Raw genomic sequence first — 22,442 nt, forward strand, 5'->3', positions numbered from 1 at the left:
ACAGAAGCTCTGGTCAAAAGGAGAGAAATTGTGTTCCATAAGTAAAACGCTCGGTCACACACATCTATAGTGTTTCATTAGAAGCTCCGCAAGCTGGGTTAAGTTCTTATGCATTAAAACATGCCATTATTTTAAAGGATTCCTGATCTTAGACATTAAATAAAAAACCATCTCAATATCGAAATCAGTCAAATTCAGTTGTCAAAGATTCGGTAGGCACGTAGTGAGCTCGCTTTTCCGCATACTATAGACTTGTATTAAGTTCATAAATCTCCACAAAATAGCTTTTTTACCATTTTCACCAGCAATTCTAATATACTTAAATGTTATGTGCACAAAAAAGGTGGATGTACATTCATATATTTACATACATATATACATAACTTAAAGCAAACTTATATCAGTCCGTAGCACTTGAGGTAAAGGCGCCAGTGAAGAGAAATAATAAAGAGCATTTTCATTGCGAACAAGTACTAAGTGTGTCTGTGTGTATATATAAAACGAAGTAAATTTTGTAAATTGTTATGTCCTCTAATTGCGGCACTTTGCCTCATTTTGTAGCAAACACGTACTTCGGTACTCGTGTAAATGCCTTCTTACTACGCGCAACAACAAGTTTGAGCTTCCGCTTCCTGTCGCTAACAGCCTCCATGCCACGCAAAAAGCACAGCAACAACTGTAAAGAGATAAGGAGGCGATGAGTTCGAGTGGAACCGCAATTTATATAAGATCTTCTTTATTGGAGTAGGCACCGCTTAGGCGGTTTTAGTCGGGCTTACAACAGCGCGCCAAGCGTTCTTCCTTTTCGCAGTTTGGCGCCAATTGGAGATTCCAAGGTAGCCAGCTCCAGCTCCATGTTGTGTCCTTTTCATTGGGGTGCTTTGTTTACGTATCGGGTCCCAAACCCGAGCGATGTTTCGCCTGCTAATTCGTCTTCAAACGGATGTATTTTTGGCTACTCAGAGGATACTTGGTCTAAGACCGAAAGTCGTAAGCTGTTTGAGCCATATGTAAATGAATCGTTTCTGACCACTCCCAAGTGGAAGGCGCTCAGAAGACTTTCTTCAATTTGGTGAACTTCTACACATGGCTCCATCCTTCATATTCCATATAGGCAGGACAAATAAAAATATGAATAAATGCTCATAGGCTCATTTTTAAATGACGTTTTCATTCGAAAATTCACCGAAGTATACATACATACTAATTTTTCTGAGTTCTTTCCAATATACGACAGCCTCGGAATACAACCCAGAACGCAGAATGACTCTTGCCAACAGGTGGTATTTCGGACTGAGTAGGCAATTGAGAAGTAAAGTCCTTTCTCGGTGAACAAAGACCAAACTCTATAAGTCACTCATTATTCCCGTCCTACTATATGGTGCAGAGGCTTGGACGATGACAACATCGGATGAGTCGACGTTACGAGTTTTCGAGAGAAATGTTCTGTGGAAGAATTATGGCCCTTTGCGCATTGGCAACGGCGAATACCCGCCGGGGGAAGCAGACGAAGAATATGACCATTCCATTGGAAAGACCAGGTGGAGACGTCACATTGCAAAAAAAAAGAAACGACTGGCGCGCTGTTGCTAACTTGGCAAAAACCGCGTAAGCGCTGTCTGCGCCAGTAAAGAAGAAGAATTGTCGGCTTCCTAGAGTACACATAAAATTGGTCCACAATAAACGATGGGCACACGCTGAAAGAGCTTATGAACCGAGTAGAAAATGAAAGAGTAAAATCCCCTCTTTATTGTTTAAAATCGTGCGTATAAATAAGTACTAAGAGACCTTAGAACACTGAATCGAAGAAAATAAGTTCATTAAGCAGAAAGACCGAACACTCTTAAAAAGTTTGCGATTACCCCTGCTAAGAAATGCACCTAGGATGGACTCAGAGTTCATAACTATGGTTAGCTACTCGTAGCAAAGGAAAAAGCAGAAGTTCTTCTTGGGTTCGGGTGATCAGAACTTCTTAGCTTTGCGAAGCGTCTTGGGTTGTACAGTTGATTTAACTTAAATCGCTTAGCCGGGTTCTAAACCTCAGAAGAAGAACAAAACCTCACCATTCGAATTCTGGAAAAAACACTCTCAGCGGCATATTGCGCTCGGGTATAAAAATGCGGAAGCAACAACAATGTAAAAGTGAAAAGAGTCACGCTGGAGCAGCACCTTGCCACACTATTTAACAATACACTTCTATAACAAATTTTAGATGCTACATACATACATATACATATATACATACATATATATATATATATGTGTGTCTGTGTGTCTATGACTGCTTGTTGATCTGCCTGAGTGGTGAGTGGTATTCCTAAAAATTTTTTTTATTAGCATATTTATCCTCCATTTAGACTTCAGGCCATCAAATGCAAATTTCCACTGTGTACAGTGGTACACTTTTGGCACTTGGCCGCTACTTCGTTATCCCCAGCGTCGGTCGCGACGTCATGCAAATTGAAGTTGCAAGTTGCAACAGAGCAAAGCAACAATGCGCCGTTTAAGCAAAGTGGCACGAGTGAGTATACCAGGCATGCACATACATACATATGTACATACATACATACATGTTTACATATGTAAATGTGGCTAAGACGTATATGTGTATGTGTGTGTTTGTGGCGAAAGGTAAGTAAGTTTGCATAAAAGGCAAAGCGCGTCACGCTGCCACAAAGTCACGAAATAGCTGCAAACCCAACGCCACATAGCCGGCTAAACAACAATAACAATAGCAATCCAATGGGGTATACAAGCAGCCACAACAATAGCAAAGTTGCAATAATGCTGTCCGCACACTTGCGGCCTGCTCGAGTGAGTTCGTCACGCTACGAGTGTTGGAATGTTGCATGCAGCATGCCGCACGGCTGCCCATGTATGCGTGTGTGTGTGTGCTATGCGCCGTCTGTCGCGCCGCAGCCATGCTGCTCGCCATCGGTGGCCAGTCATGCCATTCAACTTGGCCACACACTGCAGCGCCCCTCTGCCGCACTCTTTAGCGCCCTTTTAGCGGCACTTCAATGCGCACTCGCGCCCTCCGCAGTTCTTTCCAGCCTCGACTGCACTTGTAGAGCCCGGTAAGCGCTACCTACTCGTGGGCTCCGTCGCTTAATGCCTCACCTTTGCGCTTTATTCTTGTTACAATGCCAGTTATTGTTGCCATTTACTTGCTCATTGTTGCTGTTGTTGTAGCGCTTTAGTTTATTTTTTACTCATTGCGTTTTGTTTTATTGAAAATCCACAATCAAGCTGTAAATATAATAATTTGCGCGATAGTAATAAGTTATTTATTTAATTTTTCGTTCTGATTGAGGGTCCCTGTCCGAGGGAACGTCCAAGGGAATGAAAGAGTAGAAAAAGCGAAATGTCGCAGTAGCACGCGAGTATTTTATTACATTGACGGGTATAAATGCTCGGCAATAAAGAGGCAATGAAATACAAAAAATATCTTCAACATTTAATGACTTCATATTCATAATTGTTATCAGTATGCATGTGTGTGTGTGTTTGAATAGTTTCTTTGAAGGTGAAGTATGCGCTAATTCTTGAAATTTATGTTGGCTCTCAACATTTTGTGGGGTGAGGGGCCTCTCTATGCGCAATATGCTTATATAGCCTTGCAATAACCCTCATTATCTGTCTCATTGAATTATTTGTTGAAGTTTGTGTAATATATTAATACCTCTAAACCTAGAGGCATTTAGCTAGGGAGCAAATTTATGTGCACGTTCGCATATTGCCGACTCTTTATTGGGTGTGCAGCCTGGAAAATGAGTTTTTATCAGTTCATGAAAGTGCAAAGTCTTTCCACAGTCATTTGCTGATATAAACATGTACAAGAAAACTCCTTAGCTTCAGTTGCACCGAAGCTAAAATTCAAAAACTTTACTTACAGGCGATTTACTTCGATCGTGCAGTTTGTATGGGAACTAAATGTTATACTCAATATCTCGAAAACTGAACGTCAGACGGACATGGCTAAATCGACTCGGCTCGTCACGCTGACCATTTATATATGTATGTATGCATGGGTCTTCCTACGTCTCGTTCTGAGTGTTAGAAACTTATACCTCGTACACCTTGTTCAAGGGATAACAATTGTCACATCGAATACGAGTGCATACAAACCTAAAGCCAGAGACGTTCCTGTCGGCGATTTTTAATGGCAAAAGCAAGTAGTTCCGTAATATTGCATGCAGCGACAGTATGGATACAGGCAATGGATCTAAAAGCTATTATGCTAAACAAATAATTTTAGTGGTTAGGCTTTCTGCAACTCGGGTAATAAGTGCTTTCCGGACTACTGAAGTATTAGCCAGTATACCGCCCATTGACATCCAGAGAGATAAACTCGAGCAATTATATCAGCTATTAGCGCCTAAAAAAACAAAAAGTAGCGGCAAAGAGGAGAGGAGAGGAAAACGAGCACCAAAATGTGGCAGGAGCAGCGGAATTCCTCATCCAAAGGGCCCTAGACCCACAGACTTATACCGTACATCCACTCGTGGATAAACATGCGACATGGGGACCTGAATTTCCATCTGACTCAAATATTTAGTGAACATGGGTGCTTTTCACAATGACATTAGTCCGTACTGTCCGACGTGTACAGAGTATATAGAAGACTCTGAACGTGTACTAAAAACTAAAACTAAAGTTAGTTTTACGGTCGAATTTAACAACACTGATAAATGGAAAGCTGTTAGCGAAGCGTCAACATTCATAATGGCAAAACTGAGACTTTTTCAACAGATTAGGCATCCGTCAGTCCGCACAAGAGAGGAGACTTAAACTCCTGTCCCACCCACAAAGTAATACTTAGCCGCGGGCTCCGTGGGAGAGTCTTAAGTTGGGAGTAGGTTAAGTTTAAAGGATTAAAGTTCCGCACTCCGGCTTTCGGTACTTCTCCCTACTATAAAAAAGACGTTGAACTTAAAATTGAAGATCTGTGTCGATCTCTTTCGATCGATTCAAATCTATCTTCAAAAAAGTACCATACTTAGAAAAAATTACAATAGGAGAAATTTCATTGGTGTGAATTATCGGTTCAGAGACTGAAAATCTGTGGTGCGAAGCTGGCTTTAGTTGACTAACCTTTACTTTAGACCAAGGTAATATATGAGATTACCTTAAACAAATTCTACTATACCCTATAAGCAAGCACCATAAACTTAAGTTTTATATTATCGCCCAGTAATTCAAGAATATCAAAACTTAATTTGTATTTAGTCGACAGAAAGCAATTTCCCCTCGCTTTTGTCAGCAGATTTATGGGAAATTCATAATGAAGCTTTTAAGCGAGACGACACCACTCTAAGAAGTATCTAAAGTAAAGTATTCAAGTAGGCACTGTTAGCTTCAGACTTCTGAAAACATTGACTTCAATAACTTTTTTTTTTGTAGAAAACCTCTCTATATGGTTGACCTTTTTCCACCTGTTTGAGTTGAGCTTTTTGGCCATACAAAGAAGCAATCCATATTGCTTAATTCATTATATGCGCAACAGATGGCTTTAATAATCGCCTTGTAGGCCATAGATATGGCGTTAAAAAGATACGATTTCGTAACAAAAAACCATCAGTTTTGTAATTGCTTGGTTCATTATTTGAGCGCGTTCGAAAAGAGCATTTTACAGTTTTTCTTTGATAAAGGTGTAAACGGCGGCTGAAAATGTGAATAACATCATGGTGACAATATTCGAATAGGCAATCAATTGCAACTCCAGTAATTTTGACGTCAAAGATACACTTTGTCCTGGAAGTAGAATTGTCGAAAAAATTCAGACAGTAATGGAAATCATTGTGTCCGACCGTCTTGTTTGAAACCATTTAAATTTCACTGAGTTTCCATTTCTAAATCTCTGTTGAATCGGAAGAAAATATATGTATACATTTACGACAGCGTCAAGCGAAAACAGTCGTGTTCGAATAGTGATGAGCCGGCGCATAAATAGTGACCCAGCCACGATCGAGGGTCAGGGAATGATCTACTATGAGCAACCCTGCAGCTACACTTTTAGTTCGGACCTGTACTGTCAAAAATTGAACCAGCTGAAGGGAATATTCGCCCAGAAGTCACCAGCTGCGGTCAAAAGAAGAGGAATTGTGTTCTATTGAGATAACGCCAGGACACATAGTTTGCTTGAGAGGTTCTAATGTGTCTTGCTCAGTGCAAGAATTATAATTATGACTATCGGTTATAATATCGGTTATCGGTAATAATTTTGCTGGTGAGACTTACGCTTCAAGAGAAACTTGTGAAAAACAACTGTCCTTGGTTCTGGTCAACAGGTACCAAATTGTGGAACAAAACCGTGCTTATTAGATCTTATACATTATTAATACCTTTTGGTATATCATTGTATATTTTAGTTATTCCAAAGATTCATATTTTGCAAAGACTTTATGAAATTTTCAAAGGAAAATATGCAAAAATCAGTCTTTACGACATCATTTACGCAGTTTTTCGGAAAAAAGATGCCTCTGCATCGAGAGCAGGGGGCCTATTCTGTAACTCGATTCGAAAATGTATTCTATTCGAAATTCGGATCTACTTTATTATTATGCGAAAGTTGTACCACCCTGTGCCAGAAAAAATACGTACAATATTCGTTTTTGCTTTCTACAACTAAAAAGGTAACGAATATTTTATTCGAAAATTGGCTTGAAAATCCGAAAATTGAGTTACAGAATATACAAAATCCGAATTCAAGTAAATTGATTTTCGAATCGAGTTACAGAATAGGCCCCCAGAACTTTTTATCGGATCATCCACATAAAAAAAAAACAAAAATTACTTGTCTAATATAACACTATATATTGAGTATTGGACGAAGAAAAAGAAAAAAAGTGAAAAATGTATTTTTGACATCCGTTTTTACAAAAAAAAAAAAAAATTGGTGGAAAGTTTCCACTGTTTTTTCTCAAAGTATTGAGTATTTAGGACAATATTGTAGAGAGTTATAAAATTAAATAAGACCCCCTTAACGAATAAATATAACAGTGCGTAGCATGTACCTAGCAACAACGAGAGATATCGGTAGATCCTAGTGGAAATATTATACTTGGCATATGGAAAATTAATGCCAGAAGTGTCAATTAGCATAATTTGATTAAATTTTAGTAAATATTTTTATATACTACGTATATGTATGTATGTACATATGCAGACGTTATGATAAATACTTCACTAGGCCCAAAAGTAGAAAAGCAATTCACGTGACGGGCTATTATTGTTGCAAAAAGGGGTACAAACCTATTTATATAAGGTACATATATTGTTATTTGACATCTGCAGAAATGAATAATATTTTTTTCGTATGTAAGCAAGGGTAAACAAAAATATGAGACTACCAAATAATACTTCCAAAAAAGGTATAAATGTAAGTATGTGCGTCATTGATTAATTTTGTTGATCTCAACCCTTTGCCGGTGCGTAACTGACAGCTGTTATTACCCCAGACCAAAGCATAGAAATATTTTTTTCTACAGTTACCATGTGTCGCAATGTATAATAATCAAAGATTCCAAAGAGCAATCAAATGTCAATCAAAATCTAGAATATGTCAATGATATGGGCGCTTTGTTACCCAACACACAAATTAGATAAGATTCTAACTCCCAGTTGAGGAATGAATGCGAAAAATTGTAGAAGGGTGCTTTGTCGATTTTTTTGCTTGCCTTCATTCCGATATTTTCACGACCGGAAGTGTTGTTGGCAATTTATTGACACATTTCGAGCGAGGGGACACAAGATTTTCTAACAATTGATGCCACTTAGTTGGACAAGCATAGGCCAACTTCTTGTAAAAGTTTATTGAAGTGACAAAAAATTGTAATTGTTGTTGTAAATGCATTGTATATTACTCATATCAGCAATTATCGAACAAGGAGGGGTCCGCTTTCAAGGGTATGCATGAGAGAGAGCGCTAAAGTGCTACAACATAACATAAGTAACCCGGCGTATCCCTTCTTCTTTGTGTGAAATTAATTTCCCTTTCTGAAGGGCGTTGATTATGTTGCATGCAACACGTTTAAATACCCATTTTTTATTTCAAATCAATCGCTTTTGTTAAAGTGTCACTGTTGCTTCGAGACCCAATATCAAATAGAAATTTACGAGGTTTTTGTCGTTGCGCTCCTAGCATTGAATGAGAGTATACTTCCATATTAACACTGTGAACTTACTCATACATACATAATCATGGCATAATTGTGAATTCATCAAACTAATTTATATGTATTCCATTGCTATACAGTCGTTAATTTGCCGAAGATGTTTGTTGTTAAACATTTGCTTGTTATTACAGGTTGACACCAGATTTATAGCAGAATGAATAAATTATCATTTTTCCAGCGCACATACTTACAAAGGTGTAAAGTGTTGTGACAGCACTTGACGAGTCGCGATTAGGCAGTTGCCTGCCCGTTAGGAAAAAAGCAGTTTAAATCATTCACGAAGACCTAGCATACATATGAAAATGCTTTGGGCATAGTTGGCCGAGTTTTTAAAACATGAATCATAGATATGGGTTATTCAGCTTGCGATACGACCGATAAAGTGAACTATTCCCACACCCACGGTAATCGGTAAATTTGATATCAGTGACTATTCCCTTTTTCACGGTCTCAAAAAGTGGTTTAATGGAAAAATGTTTCAAATACGGCGGCCAAATAGGAAACAAAGTCTTGTTTTGATAGTCTCTAAAATGATCACTGCCGAGCCGACATCAAAATGCTAACAGATTCTTACAAAAAAACCAAAAACAAGAGAAAGATGGCATATAATAATTAAACTCAGGAAGCATTATTATAGCTATACCTGATGCTTGTCATTGGTAATACGGGGTGAAAGATTGCCAATTTATTCTAGAGCAAATTTTTTTAATACTGAAAGAGTAGTCTTTAGGGTCGTGCTATATTTCTTTTAAAACTAGTTTAAAGGGTAAATGTGTTTAAATTTTCTATTGTGACACCCTTTAGTCATTATAGCAACGCCTTGAGTGCGACAGATAAGAGATCCGTTTGAAAATTTTAGGAATACACTATATGTTTAAAGTTATATGCGTTTTCCGACGATGCTACTAAAGGTTCGCCACTGCTGCACTGAATCCAGCCTTCCCGTAGATGAAACCTAAAGGAAATCTCTTCAGAAAGATATCCATAGCTCAGAAAATGGCGGTACTTCCTAAAAAAAGATTAATTTTACCGAAAATTTTATTTACGTAAGTCTAAAACGCTAGACACGTGCTATGACCTACAAGCGCTCATAGAACATATCTTTCGTCACATCGATATCTATCTTGGAACTTGCTTTAACACCCAACACACAACACAACAGGTGCTACTTCGGACTGAATAAGCAATTGAGAAGTAAAGCCCTCTCTCGACGAACGCAGACCAAACTCTACAAGTCACTCATCCTCCCCGTCCTGCTAAATGGTGCAGAAGCATGCATCTGATAAGTCGACGTTACGAGTTTTCGAATACCGCAGTCGATAGAACGATGACCAGTACGAGATATACGACGCCATTCACATTGTTCAGCGAGTTAAAAGACAGCGGCTACGTCGTCCGAATGGAAGAAAACACTCCAGCTGAAAGTATTCGACAAGGTACCTGCCAGAAGAAGACGAAGACCTCCACTCCGTCGAAGAAGTTTTAATGACCTTAATAATGTTCTCATCACTTGCATATTTATTTCACGCTTGTTCAAAACCCCAAGTCAGGTGAAGTACTTCTCTTAACTGGGTTTTCGAATACAGTGGATGGTCCTTCAATCTCTATTCCTGGCAGCTGTTGATAACTCAGTATTCTATCAGACGAAGTGTCGTAGTCATTCTAGTCTATTCCAGATTTCCTTAGTTAGATCATGTGCCTTAATACCGATTTCGGGATATACGATTTTTTTGTGACTTCGAAGTTTGACGTAACTCTCCAGTAAAAACAGTTGCACACAATAAGTTCAAAAATGTACGGTGCTGTCAAATTCAAGTTTTAATTCGAGTCGAATACTTTGAGTCAATGATAATTTTACTTTTCCAAGCTTAGTGTCACAGTCTTCCCTGCAGGGATTAATTCATGTACTACCATTTATGGGAACCTACATAAGTTAGCATAGGTATATGCATTTGTGTATTCACAGCGATTCGCAAGCAATTTGAATGCGTTCAACACAAATTAATATTGCGTACACGTTCTGTGGCGAGCATAAAAATTCACAAATCTTCCAGCGAAGACATGCGTACACGCAGCATTGCTACAAGTTCTGTGGCGACGCGAGACAGTGGCACCGACCAAGCCACCAGCCTGATTTAGCGAAAGCATTGCTACGCATGCGCAATTAAATGCCTGCTTAGTAGACCTGCGTCTGTGTCGGCTGGTCGCGCGTACGAGGCGGTTCATACCTTGGTACAAGTGTCTTTGTACGTTTTATGGACTAAATAATAGCTATATGGTAGAATGGCAGCGTATGTAAGTTCATTCAGTGCTTGCACTGGAATTCGTTTTTTATAGCATTTTCATTATCAATACGTGTTGAGTGAGAGGATTATGACCGAATAGTGTCGTTGCGCATAAAAAGCGAACTCACTAGAAACATTTAGCGGGCTCCAGAATAATGAGATCGATATATGGAAATTCAAGGTTTTAAAGGTGCACACAAAGTGGCAAATACGCATTCATGGCATTCATGACAAACATTGTAAGCGGAATTGTGGTTATGTGAAATTAATAAGCCTTTTGTTGTACAAAGGCCGACAAACATGCGAGCACTTTTGTTGCTTTTTTATCACTCTTCGAGTAAGCCATTGTTCGCGACAATAAATCAACATTTAACTGGTATTAAAATTACATTGCTATTTCGATGAAGTAATAATGCTAAATATCTATAAACTTTCGAGAAATATCAGTTCACTGGAGGAAGCATACTTTATCAATAAAAATTCGAGAACCTGATGATTAGAAAAAGGCTTGGCCGTTTAAAATCAGTCTTTCTTTTTCATTTCATGCCGGAATCGGACCTTCCTAATGGCAGTCCAGCAAGTGAGGGAAAAATTCTTAAAGGAATTCACATTATGAATCTGAACAGTTTGATAAATTTCGGTAGATTTCTTGATTATTTCACTTTCTAGTACACAAATCAAGAAGCAATTAATATAACGGGATAAAAGTATGTACAAGTAATGCCACTTTATGACCAAAAATCGTTCAAATTCAAGCGCCTAAGTAGCGAATATTTGGACCTCAGTACCTATAGTTGACTTTTGATTTCAATTAAGGGGGGCGGGGGGGATGTAAGGTTTGACAACTTTTTTTTCCATTTTTTTTTAATTTTTTTTTCTGAACCATCAGCTCCTCAAGAATACTGTGTTAAAGTTTTAGGTTATGCGGAGAAAAACTAACGAAGTTACAGCAGGTTGAATAACGGTACCTCTAACTACCTGCGCTGAGTGTACAAAACTTTGAATCGATTTTCCCAAATATGTCATTTTTAAAGTCGGTGACCAGCCTACAGAAAAAAACTACCGCATCGATCGTTTTGAAATTTTGTACAAATATTCTACATATACATAGCTCTCGAATGACGTCGAGTGTTTCCAAAAATTATAAATTCTAAGAATTTTACAATAACAAATAGGTCGATTTTTTCGTCAAAAATCGTCATTTTGGCTTGAAAATGGTACCAAAAATTGAAAAATTGAAAAATTGAAAAATTAAAAAAAGATTGACGTCGAGCAATTGAAAGATAAACTAATAAACTAAAGAAAGCATTTTGATTTTTTGATTTCAGATGATCCAGTGAAGCTGTAGGCTGGTCACCGCACAACAACTTTTTTTGAGGTGCCTGCAGAGATCGACGATAAATCCGTTATTCCTCGCTATTTTTCGATACAACTTTTTGTAAGTATCCTTCAAATGTTGTACTTTCAAATAATAATAAGTAAAATAAACCTACAGCAATAATTTTTTCTAAAAAAATTCACGAAAAATGGTCTTTTTTGGACGAAACAAACCTTACCACCCCCCTTAAATAACTCACACGTTGACCGATATTTTCGATCAAAAGTCAACTATGGGAACTGGGATCCAAATATTCGGTACCTAGGGACTTGAACAGTTTTTGTTGTATTTGAACAATTTTTCATCATATGGTGTCTAAGGCATTATTCGTGTAAAGTTTAATCCCGTTATACTAACTGCTTCTTGGTTTTTGTACAGGAAAAAAGGATCAAGTGGAATTTAAAATTGTGCTATATAGGAAGACGGCGTGGTTGTTGTCCGATTTCGCTCGTTTTCACAACGTGACATAGAAATATGAAAAAAATACCACGTACCAAATTTTGTCGAAATCGGTCAGCCAGATCACGAGATATGGCGATTATGTAAATTAAATTTATCACCTTTTAAACAATTTTTTCCCGCAGGTGCCACTTACTACTGCGATCCCCGGCGCCAAATATGTGTGTTATATTTTAGTTTGGTGCTTAGAAATGGCATTTTATATATTTTCGGTTGATGACATTTTGTGGGCATGGCAGTAATCTGATTACGCCCATCTACCAACTAGTATTTTTTTTTTTGTACTAAGAAACCTGCATCCACTTGGTCCTTCCAACGGAGTGGAGGTCTTCCTCTTCCGTCGAATATTTTCAGAGCTGGAGTGTTTTCGTCCATCCGAACAACATGACCTAGCCAGCGTAGCCGCTGTCTTTTAATTCGCTGAACTATGTCGATGTCGTCGTATATCTCGTACAGCTCATCGTTCCATCCAATGTGGTATTCGCCGTGGCTAACGCGCAAAGGACCATAAATCTTTCGCAGAACTTTTCTCTCGAAAACTCGCAACGTCGACTCATCCGTTGTTGACATCGCCCAAAACTCTGCACCATACAGCAGGACGGGAATTAGGAGTGACTTATAGAGTTTGGTTTTTGTTTGTCGAGAGAGGACTTTGCTTCTCAATTGCCTACTCAGTCCGAAATAGCACCATTTGGCAAGAGTCATTCTGCGTTAGATTTCTAGGCTGACAGTGTTGGTGGTGTTTACCTGGCTTCGCTTGGAATATCCAATTGGCGCCACGTAGCGAAAAGAAGAAACGACTGGCGCGCTGTTGTTAACTCGGCTATAATCTCTTAAGCGGTTTCTACGCCAATTAAGAAGAAGAAGAAGAAGAAACCTGCATACCAAGTTGATCATCAAGATATCTCAATTTTTACTCAACTTACAGCTTGCATGGACGGACGGACGGACGGACGGATGGACAGACAGACAATCAACCGGATTTCAACTCTTCTCACAATCCTGATCATTTATATATCTACCCACATATCTCGCTTAGTTTTAGGTGATACGTATAACCGTTAGGTGAACAAAACTATTTACCATGTGGCAACAGGCTGCAAGCTTTCTGCCATTTTTATACCATATTTTAATTTTCGGTGCAGTACATACATATGTATAGTGCAAAGTATAAAAAGCAGAACCCTCCTCAACGAACATTTTTCTTATGATTGTTGTTGTAATTTATTTGCAATTGTTCTATTAACTTGTTTTCATTTATGCAAGAGAAGTAAGAAATATGTTATCGATAAAGTACTTAAAACGTAAAATGAAAATTAAAGATCATAATAAAGATATTTTCTATTCTTATTTTGTAATAGTACTTTTAAAACAAAATGTTCATTTAATCCATATTATTTAATGTAGTCCGTTTTCAAAGCACCCTATTACATGCTATATTAAATAAATAGTTTAAATAATTTTCAGAGTATATAAAAAATCGCATGCGAGTTCTTCCATTTGACACCGCAGTCGTTAAAATCGTTTGTAAAGAAAACAACATTTAAAGGAGAAGCAACAACTACCGCAATGTAGTTGTCACGTAGAGAGTGCATTTTACTCCTTCGCTATGCTGCGATGTGCAAATGCAAAGTAAGGTGGACAAGAGCAACGGACGCCTTCTCCACATTCAGACTCCCCCACATACAACAAACACAGCAGCATCACCGCTGCCGTGGGGAGCTCAACACACTCACCACACACATGTGCTCAGAGTCAGTCAATTGGAATTTTTCAATCGCCATCGGTCATCGGTCAAAGTGCGCGTCAGTTCGTGTTGCGGGGAAAATAGTAATAAACGCGTAAGAAATTTATAGTAAAAGTGCTTTTTAAATTATTTTGTGTAATTGAAAAGCTTAACTCAGAGTTCTGCAAATTAAATTTCAAATTAAGTGAAAAGTTGTAAGTGTTTTAGTAAAAGCAAAAAAATTGTGAGTGTTCTTTCTAGTAAAAACAAAGAATATGTGTAAAGTGAAATAGAATAGTGTGCATTGGCAATTTTGTTTTCTATGATATGTGTTTATGTTTGTTAATGGTGTTAATAGCGAAGTGAGTGGAAATCGTATATAGAATATATCATTCATAAAAAGTGCTGTAGTGAATTAGTGAATTAATTTCTTTTTAAATATATTTCGTCAAACATGAAGTCAAGCGTTCGTTCTTACGATGTTCGTCTATCGGCGTTCGATAATTAACCAATAACGTCGTTGAACAAACAAATAATATCAGTCCAGGAGGGTAATGAATTGTTTGCTCTAAAACTTAAAGGTGAGTACAGGGTGTTTGTATACAAATTATTGTATATTGTTTTTTTTTTTTAAATAAATTGAATATGTAGGGAAAAACTTTAAGGCGGAACACGTCAACCAAAGGATCAAAATCCAAGCAATTTTATTTACATATATAGTAAATATATTATGTATAACTCATACAGTGACAGACACATAAGCTTTGTTAGAAAAACGGAAAATCATTGGGATAGTATCGACCCAAATTTATCTACTTTTTCCTATGCCACGTACTATTACATGATACATAGGTACTAAAAAACCAATATATAGGATGTTCGAAAATCCTGATATTAGTGATAATTGTATAAAGGCTAGGTCCAGTTTCGCTCAAATGTAAAGATACACTGTTATGTGCAAAACACGCTCTCTCCTTTTCATTGAGATAACTCAGATATTGGCCAATATGTACGTTGTACAAAGTCATCCGGAAGTTCGAAAATCTTAATATTAAGTATATGTTGGCTCAGCGAAGTATTGGCCCGACATCAAATTTTTGACATACGGACATGCCATTGTTAGAGAAGTATTACCTCTGAATTAAAATTTCATATCTCACATATTGACCGATACTTCCGATCAAAAGTGAACTATATGTACTGGGGTCCAACCATTTGGTACCTAGGGGATTGAACGGTTTTCATTGGATTTGAACAATTTTTGATTACAAAGTGGCACACACCAAAGGCATTATTCGTGCAAAGTGGTATACCGCTATATTAATTGCTTCTTGATTTATGTACCCGATAGTGAAAGAATCAAGTGGAATAGATGTTGAGCTATATGGGACGTAAGCGTGGTTATTGTCCGACGGACAGATAGCCTTCGGATTCCAACTTTTCTCGTTATCCTGGTCATTTATACATATGTATGTATACGTGTAATGAAACTGGTTCGTATCAATAACATTTGATTTAAACATGCACATATAAACCTACATAACCATATGTGTATATATTTTCAAAAATTATGCCGGAGTATTCATTACAATGTTTTACATTAAATAATTATTTTGACATAAAATCAGTAATCAAATAACAAAAATTCATGAAAGTGTAAGTCTAGTTTTGATTTAACCATTTTAGCTTTTCTTCTTCATTTCATCTACACTGCTATTTATCAGTTAAGTACACTTTTTTCCACGTAATATCATATGATAATAAATGTAAATATAGATTTCATATATACTTGGAATTGTTGTGATTCTGCCTATTCAAAAGCAAGTCATTTACTCATTTACGCACTTTTTTGTACTCGCTCATAAACAGTTTTTTAACGCACAGCTTTATCCAGACACTTAGTGGATTCCAGTTGTTATTGCTTTGTCTCATTCTCATCATCACCTGTCAGATATATTCGTTAACTAGTGCATTTTCAAAAATAACTTAGTATACATACTTAAAGAGTAAATCGTTAGCTTACTTGGTTTTGTTGTTGTCCTGTATGCTCATAAGACAAAACATGAGAGCACTAATTCTCTTTCTTTAAATTACTCCCACTCGCTAGTGCTTGCTAAAATTCCCATCCTTACAATATTTTTTGGCAATGCATACATACTTACATGCATGCGTACATACATATGTATGTACGATCGTAAGCAGCATTTAGCTAGCGCTCCGCTGCCGTTTTAGGTTATGTTTTTGGCTTGTCGTTTGCGTAGGCACAGTTTGATGAAAAAATCGTGTTAAACACTTTTGTTTCACTTTTATTACTTTTCAATCGGATAGCGTTAGGTGAGTTTATAATCGATCGAAAAAACTTAACTTATTTAAGACATATTAGCATATTTAATATAAATTCACGAATTTAATTCACTGCCGTTGAACTGATTCACTCGTTAGCTGCAGCGGAACTGACGAGCATAGGGCAAACGGATGTAGGGTTGCATATCCTTTTATAAAAATATTTTAAAATTTATAAAGTAATAAATTATTAAAATTAGGTGTAATATTTTGTAAAAAATATTAATATAATAATGATTTTTGTTAAGTAAAAAATAATAAAAACAACGAAAATTAAAATAACGTTGTATAAAAATCTGCATACAAACTAAATATTATATATACAAACATACATGTATGTATGTATGTGTGTACATATGTAGGTAGTATGTATGTTTATATACACTTTTTAAGTAAAAAAATCAGTTTATAATTTCCCATGCATTATATTCATATTTCTTAGAAAATAAAACATTGTCTTACAAACACTTTTTTATATTGCAAATGCAACCCTTTTCCGTTTCCCCTACAGTTCTCGCTAGTTCCGTTTCGGCGAATGAGTCAGCTGTTTGGCAATGACAAGTAAGTTTCCTTTATGACAGTTAAATGATCAGAAAATCAATTCCATAATAAGTAACAAATGCATTAAACTAAAGTAAATACATAAATAGAATAATACAATCTAAGTGAACAGTAAAAGTATGTGGATGCAATAACGAACCTATGAGCTAATAAACACGTGTTCTGCGATCAAGAGTTTTTCATATAAATGTGTAAGTTTACATTAATAATAATAGTAACTAAGCAAATTGTATAAAGTATTGTAATTTTATGTTGTATGTCACGGGTGCATATGTCTCTATGGTTGCAGTTGGAAAGCGGTTTAAGCCGGCGCACTTGTTCTCCTCTGGTATGTATGTACATATTGTATTATTGTTATTTTTATATTGAGTGCTAGCACTGTTTTTGTACTGTATGTATCACCTCAAATTACATATATACTACATAAGAGATAGTACAAAAGGGCTTTGCAGGAGCCGATGTCAAAAATAGACAGCGGTTGGTGCCACGAAGTCATATGTGAATTCACATATCTTCGTACTTAATTAACCAAAGTCAGTACATAATATAAATTCAATTCATTATGATATTTCTATGTTACAGTGCTCAATGCTCAAGCTCCCAGACACCGAATATGCTCACTCCAAAGCTTGTTCGTTATATTATTGCGATTAAGAAAGAGTACCTGTCTGATAATAGTACGGATACGTTTTCATATTTAGTTATATACATATTGTATATATGTATGTAGTTGCTATCAGAAAATTTAGCCTGTGAAGGGAAAAGAGTAATTCGGTTTCACTGAATGTCACTAAGTCTCATTCAGAATCACAATAAATTTTGCATTATAGACCCCTGGGCATACATAGAATATAGTAATTGGTATGAAATTTGGAATTCGAAGATGCAACCAATGCAATACAATAATTGTTTTTGTAATAGATTAAATATTATCGCATTCGATGGAACGATGAGCTGTACGAGATATACCTACGCTGGCTAGGTCATGTTGTCCGGATGGATGAAAACACTCCAGCTCTGAAAGTATTCGACGCAATACCCGCCGGGGGAAGCAGAGGAAGAAGAAGACCTCCACTCCGTTGGAAGGACCAAGTGGAGAAGGACCTGGTTTCGCTTGGAATATCCAATTGGCGCCACCTAGCGAAAAGAAGAAACGACTGGCGCGCTGTTGTTAACTCGGCTATAATCGCGTAAGCGGTGTCTACGCCAATTAAGAAGAAGAATAAATTAAAGCTTTTTTGAAAAAATCATGTAACAATTACAGTCAAAACAAAATTATCAAGGCAAATTTTCATTTCCGTCTTAACCTTACTTTCTCGTTATCTCCTCTACAAAGAATGAATTGCTTTTTAGTAGGCAGAATCATAACAATACCAAATAAGTTTCTATATATGAAATCTATATTTATATTGTCATATGTTACATGGAAAAAGGTGTACATAACTGATAAATATCAGTGTGGATGAAATGAAGTAGAAAAGCTAAAATGGATAAATTCAAATTAGACATACACATTCATATACATTCTTTCGCGAGGAAATATTTCCGGCTATGAATTACTAAAATTTGATGACTGATTTTACAGACCATTAAAATTGATCTACTTCACCCATGTTTGTGTTATAATCTTTAACGGTAGTTGGACATTGAATATGTATTTCCTGACATGTTCGATCCCTTTTCGTGACTGTAGTTTGCTCAGTGCCATGAAAATTAGACGCCAATAATATTAGTTTATTATCTATCCATTTATAAACAATTACTCCATTCATTGTTGATCGTGAATCAAACTCGCGTCTTTTCATTTGCTTCTGGCTTCATCTTTGAAGGAAGTCGTTTTCGATTGCCTCACTTACTCTTGCCACACATTTTCTGTGAGGGGCAAATTCACTCTCTCCCCGAGACCAAATCCTTCGTACTTTGCGTTCACAGTTTCATCCCTTCCTTGGTATATGTGGAGCTTTTTAATATAGCCATATTGATCCGACAAACACCACAATTTGTAACCATTGGTTAGTTTGTTTCATGGGACAATAATGTTTGATGAAACTTCTGTCCCTGAAAAGAATCATAGATTCGTCGAATGATAATTGCTTGGTTCCTTGATACACCTGCTGAAAGCGTTTGTTCAAAGCGTCAATCATTAGGCATATTTTGAATAACCGAAAACAACAAAGTTTTTTTAAATTATCAATGGCACAATCTTAGTGTTGTGTCGAATTTGTTACGGGACATTGTTTTGGATATTACGGTTTAAGTCCAGGTCTTCAATTGTACTCCAGTAATATCGCCAATTTGGAAGTTGATGATAACTCATAAAGAAGTTTATGTCAAGAAATGCAATGAACTCACTTTTTTTGAAATAAAGTGCTTTATTACCGCATACAAATTCGAATTAAATATGGGTTCTTCAACAATAGTTTCAATGTACGACAAGAAAACTTGTGTCAGCGATTCCATATCTTCCAAAAAACCAGCTAATGGCCCCACAAATGAGTCAAACTGTGAAATCTCGATTGTTTTCACAATTTTTTTCCATTTCCGCAATGGTTTCTCAAGAACCGCCTTCTGAGGATTTTCCGGCTCTACTGTTTCTTCAGCCTTGATTTTTTTTAGAACATCACTCAAACACTGATCGTCATTGCTTTCTGAATTTATAACTTGGTCTTCTTCATCGTCAGACTCTATATCCGTGTTTGATTCATTATCTATTGGAATTTCTTCTAAAATTTAAGCAATTTCATCTTTCTTCAAAGATTTGCCGTAGAAACGATCCATGATGTACTAGAAATTGTATTTAGTTGTAAATATGAAAATATGTATTGCATGGGCCCACAGAGCCCAAAGGTACTTACAAGTCTCTTAGAGAAAACCGATTGTTACTGTCCGCCAAACAAGAGATAGATATTTCTAACTTTATTACTGTTTTAATAAGACATGAAACTAATATCTTCTTTTTAATTCGAAGAAAAATATTGAAAACTTTGCTGGAAATAATTTCAAGAAAATGACACTCTTATTTCGCGACCGCACTATAGCAAACGTCAACTTACAATGAGCATGTGGGACGAATATGTAATGCATTTGCCAAAAAGTGAAGTGATGTGTAATTTTTAGGTTGTACTCAAGAGTACCGTTAGTCCGCAGGCTATAAAAAATTCTTCCAGTTCGTTTAAGAGAGCAAATCGATTTATTGTACTTTAAATACAACAAAATATTCCCGTTCCAGTGAGGTAAAGAAGTGTCCATAGTGTCGAGAATATTGCTACTGCGATCGCATCAATTGAGGAAGACCCAAATCAGTCTCTCACAAGTTGTTCTCAAGCGTTGGGTATCTCTGTGACGTGTTGTGGCGAGTTTTGCAAAAATATCTTGGCCCACATTCTGACAAGATCAAACTAACGCAAGAACTAAAGGCGTTTGACCACCAGAATCGTCGTATGTTCATGAATTGAGCAACAACTTGAAAATGATTCGGTTTTTCATCGAGAAATCGTCTCAGCGATTAGGCTCATTTCTGGCAGAATGACTTCGTCAATAAGCAAAATACATATGTGTTATTGGGCCGTACTTCTTCCGTGATAATCAAGACCGACCCGTTACTGTGAATGGGAATCGCTACCGCTCAATGATAACCGAATATTTTTGGCCCGAATTGGATGATATGGACTTGGACAATATGTGGTTCCAACAGAACGGCGCCACAAGCCACTCAGCAAATGTCACAATCGACTTATTGATGAACGAGTTATCACACGAAATGGTTCAGTCAATTAGCCGCCTCGATCGTCGCTTTCTTAGTAGGTCGGAATAAGCTTTGTGGCAACAAATACGATTTATTCAGCAGTGATTAATTGCTATACAACAGATTGATTGATTGATTGGTGTTTTATTATAAAACACGAGCAGTGCGTCTAAAATACAGGTATACAAATCTCTATGCAGAGCGATGTAGCTGTTAATTTTGAGTCACACACGCCGGTCAATTGTTCGCGCTATCCGCTGTTGTCTGCGTTGGCTCGGGTGGCTATGGTGGTGCAGATAAAAGTAATTATTAAAATGCTAATTTACCATATTTAATATAGATTTCGCAAAATGCCATACAAAGGCAAAGACGCGGAAAGAAGAGTCGCTGGCCTAGCAACTAGATAAAAGCCGTTTAACGCGCAAAGTGCTAATGAGATCGATCGCATGATAATGGGAGCGGGGGAAAAGGCGCGCAAAGCGGATTATTTAGGCAAAGAAATTCGTGAACGCCACCCAAAAAGGCGAATATACACACACATACAAATGTACGTATGTATATAGGTTTTGGTGCGTACTGTGGCGGCGATCGCATACGGCGTTGCGGTTCGTTGGGTCGCGTGAGCTATGAATTGAAAATTTTCACACGCTGCCGCTGAAAGCGCTCGAAAGGAAAACTTATTTAGAGCAAGCGGACATGCTTTGTTGTTGCCACGCACTGGCGTATATACATATGTATGTATGTATGTGTCGAAATCCAAGCTCTTTTGCTAATTTTTTTTTGTGTTGCGCCCAGCCAGCAGCAACGCGCTAATGGCTTAACTACGCACTGTCTAATCACGAAAAGTTTTCTACGCCGTAGGAAGGAACCACGTAATCAGTTGGTAATGCGTACAACGGCAACAACAACAAACAACTCAATAACTGCAAAAACCAATAGCAACAGCAGCAGCAGCAACTTGGCGATTTGGCAACCAATCTAGCCCGGGCACAGCAACAATGCGCTTGGCGAGGCCAAAACGCCGAAGACGACCCTCAAAAGCTGGTGAGCACTTTAGTGGCGATCGAGAGCAGCCATCAACTTGCCGAACGCACTACAAAGCTTATCGCTGGAGCAGCAACAAAAAAGTAAACCTTTCCAAACGCCAAGGCAGTGCTGCACCAACAAAGAGGTTGCAAAATAAAAGCAACAAAAAATTGTGCAAAAACAATAACAATAACGACGAACAAAAAATTGCGTATCCTAAAAAGTTTGCTAATTTATTTGCGTTTTTGTTGTTGTACAGCTTTGTGCTGCTGGTTTGCTTTCAATTATTATTGGCGATTTCTAACTTGTTGTTGTTGTTGGTTGCGCTCTGTATGCGTTAAGTTTGTCAAACACGAGCGAATAAGCGAGCGGAATGCTATAGGCAGTTTCAACTAATTATTATAATTTTTTAAATATTTTTTTATGTTTTTTTTCAATTTTTTTGGTCTTTTTTTAGCTTTTTGTTATTTTTATTTTGCTTTTTTCAATTTTTTTTTTAATATTTTACATATTTTTTTCCATTCATTCAAATATACATACATACATACATATGTATGTGTATACCCATACCTTTGCTGCTCGCCAAAGGCTGAAGAGGGCTCGTTAGCCTAAGCCGCAGTAGTAGCTTTTATTATTTTGCATGTATGTATGTACTATGTATGTATATGTATGACTGGCGTACGCATTGGCGGAAATCATAGCCGAAAGCAAAAGTGAAGCTTCATTTGAAGTTTCTACTTAA

Source organism: Bactrocera tryoni, chromosome 4 (genome assembly GCF_016617805.1).
Source record: "Bactrocera tryoni isolate S06 chromosome 4, CSIRO_BtryS06_freeze2, whole genome shotgun sequence".
In the NCBI taxonomy this organism is placed as follows: Eukaryota; Metazoa; Arthropoda; class Insecta; order Diptera; family Tephritidae; genus Bactrocera; species Bactrocera tryoni.